We start from the raw sequence: 3,775 nt of genomic DNA on the forward strand, positions 1-3,775 counted from the left end.
ATGACCTTATGACTTATCCTTTCAAGAAGGAAAAAGATAAATCTCTTGTAGTTATTCCATATTTTTCATTCCCATTTTTATGGATCATGCCAACGTGTATTATGTATGAAAAACAAACCAGCTATCATCAGTGCTGTGAAAATGTAGCATCCTGATGTATGGCATAAGAAAAGAAAGATACCAATGATGAGTTGAGAGGCTAGCAAACCAAAGCATAATGTAGCCAAAAGAGACATCATGTTTAGTGTGGGACTGAAAACTCACCTTCAGAAAGACTTTCACCTTGAAATCTGGTGATGTGTGGAACAGATGTTTTAATTTACCTAAGATAATTTGCATAATCAATTTAACATGTGGCTTATCAAACCTGCCAAAGAGCAGGTGACAATATGGAATTAATATGATTACTAATTTGACACATCATTGAGATTAATTTGACCTTTCTTGCTCTCGGAATACCCAGAGGTCTTTACAGACAGGAATAATGTGCTGTGAGCTGCCATGTGTAGCAACCTGAAATCCACCACCCCAGTCTCAGAAATAAAGCAACCACTTGGCTTAGTCTGGTCTCATGCTTCTACTCCTTTTCTTTCAAACTCTCTTCTAAGTTGAAAAGAAGGCAGTGAGTGAGTATTGTAGAAGGCATCAGAGTGTTCATGAAAAGCAACTGATTTATCTTTCCTCCAGTACTATAAATGGTACTACCTTCTCCCTGGTCTGTTGATTTATCCTTGATCCCAGACTTAAAGAGATGTCACCTTTGAGAATCCATGGTGAGGATCCATTTAAGTCTTTAAGTCTAGGGAATCAAAATAAGGGGTTAAGATTATGCATTGGTTTGATTGAAATAGTAAATTATTGGAAATAATAGAAATGTTCACCAATAGGGTATTGGTTAAATAAAATATCATGCCAGTCGAATGTATACAACCATTCAAATGATATGGGAAAAGTATATTTAATAACATAAAAACATGTTTGTGATATGACATCAACAGATCATATCATAAAATATTATATGTGCTATAATTTTATTTTTTATAAGGAAAATTATGTATACACCTCTCTGGAAATATAAATACAAAAATGTTAATCATAGTTATATCTACATGGTAGGAATCAGGGTGATTTATGTGTTTTCCTTTTTATTTATATTAAAACATTTTTTTTACCATGAACATATATTTTGTGTGTAGTACAGAAAAAAATTAATATTTTTTTTATAATTGGGAGGTTAGGATGGAAGATTGAACTTAGCATCCAATTTCACTGTCTCCCAAAACTCCATTGTTTCCTAGAAAACACACACACTTTAGAAGCTAGAAGGCAGATATAAGTACGGTAACTGCTTTGATTGGCTAGAGAAGGCCTAATCTTAAAGCAAGCAGGGGGAAAGCTATGGACCAACCTGCTTTATGCCACAAAATCCTCCCAGGGATTGCTGCTGGGACTGAGTGTAGAGGGGATGGGTGGTGAGAGCACCAAGTAAGGAGCACTGGGAAAAGCTATTTGAGAGGCTGCTGAATCTCCAAGTACAGTTTCTCATCATTTGTCATTCCTCAGCCCTAGAGCCATCATTTGTCATTCCTCAGCCCATCACCCTCACAGAAGATTGGACATTTATTATCTGGAGAGGATCTCTGTACTGCGGACACCAGGCGGAAGTCTGAGCACCATACCAAAAACAGAACAAGAAGAGATCTTATACTCACCAAATGCTGAATGCAGAGCCCTTCCAGGTCTTTTCACTTGGCTCCAGAACACCAGCAACCAGATTCCTACCCTTCCAGATAAGAGACTGGAAGAGGCTTCTTTACAGGCTACAATTATGCTTGCTCCTCAAAATTTCAAATTACACAGCGTATCACTTAGGCTTACATATGTAGGTGATATCACCAAAAGAGAAGTAAGGGAATGAATACCCTTGCTCCCTATGATTGGGAGGAAGGGGCTGCAACTGGGGTAGAATCCTCGTAGTTTTAATTTCTTAAACCAAGTGGTAGAAATATGGGTGGTAATACATTTTATTATTCTTATTTAGACTCTCTATGTACATTTTATACACTCTTCTCTATGTATTACATATTTTACAATTCAAAAATGTTGGTGCTACCCCAGAAGATAGTTCTAGGATGAAGACTAAGGGGGAACAAAGCATGACCTCTTCCCTTTGTGTGTTTTTCCTCTTTCTTCTTTTCATTCCTATTTTGTTTCCTCTAATCTCCCATTTCCTCTTTCTAATTTTCTCTCGTTGTACCTTAGATCTCATAGTCACACCACAACAGCCTTCCTCTGGGAACAAAAGTTTGTAGATATCTCTCAACAAAATTTAAAAGATATTACACATTTTTTCTCCATGATTTTTATTCCTTAATACTTTTAAAATTGAGGAACAGTTTATATATGATAAAACATACAGATCTTAACTGTACAATTTGATGAGTTTTGAGAAAACATATACAACCATGTAAGCTCCATCCCAATCAAAATATAGAACATTTCCTTCCCTCCAAGAAACTTCCTCATGCCTGGTCAATCCCCCACCCCTAGAGACAAACACTACTCTGATTTCTATCACCATAAAATAGTTTTGCCTATATTAAACTTGATAGCATGTACTCCTGTTGTGTCTGGCTGTTTTTCCTCTACATAATGTTTTTTAGATTCATCTATGTTGATACATGAATCAGCTTTTTAGCTTTTCTTTTTATTGCTGAGAACTTTTCTATTATATAAATATGCTACAATTTGCCTTTACAATTTTAAAAAATGTTGTTGTCAGGTTTAAAAAATTTTAGTCCTTCAATGGATGTGAAGTGGTACCTCATTGTAGTTTTATTTCACATTTCCTGATGAGTAATGGTGTCGAGCATCTTCCCACTCACTTGTTGGTGACATAGATCTTCCTTTGTGAGGTGCCTATTCAAGTCATTTGACCATTTTATAAATAGAATTGTTTTCTTTGTATTATTGGTTTGTCAGATATCTGAGTTAATACTTTATCCCATTCTGTGGCTTGTCTTTGTGTTTTCTTAATGGTATCTTTTTTTATTTTTTTAAGATTTTTTTGATGGGGACCATTTTTAAAGTCTTTATTGAATTTGTTACAATATTGCTTCTGTTTTATATTTTGGTTTTTTGGCCATGAGGCATGTGGGATATTAGGTCCCAACCAGGGGTCAAACCCGCACCCCCTGCATTGGAAGGCGAAATCTTAACCACTGGACTGCCAGGGAAGTCCCTTAATGGTATCTTTTGATGAACAGAAATGTTTAATTTTAATGAAGTTCAATTTATCAGTTTTTCTCTTATGGTTAGTGCTTTCTATAACCTAAGAAATATTTGCCTATCCCAAGGTTGCAAGAATATTTTCCCATGTTTTCTTCTATATGCTTTAGGGTTTTATCTTTCATGTCTATGTCTGTGATCCATCTCAAATTAATTTTTGTGTGTGGTGTGAGGTAGGGATCAAGTTAGTTTTTTTTTTTCTTCCATATAGATATCCAGTTGTTCCAGCATCTCATGTCTTTAAACTGACAGAATGTGCCTTTATACCTTTCTTTGCTTATCATGCAAAAAGAATTCTAAATCAAACCTGAAATCTTGTGATACATATCTTTGTCTCCCACATCCTGCTGCTGCCCTAAAACATAGCCAATAACATTTTTTAAAACATCTTTATTGGAGTATAATTGCTTTACATTGTTGGATTAGTTTCTGCTGTATAACAAAGCGAATCAGCCATATGCACACACATATCCCCATATCCCCTCCC

Source organism: Lipotes vexillifer, unplaced genomic scaffold, assembly GCF_000442215.2.
Source record: "Lipotes vexillifer unplaced genomic scaffold, Lipotes_vexillifer_v1.1 scaffold83, whole genome shotgun sequence".
Lineage (NCBI taxonomy): Eukaryota > Metazoa > Chordata > Mammalia > Artiodactyla > Lipotidae > Lipotes > Lipotes vexillifer.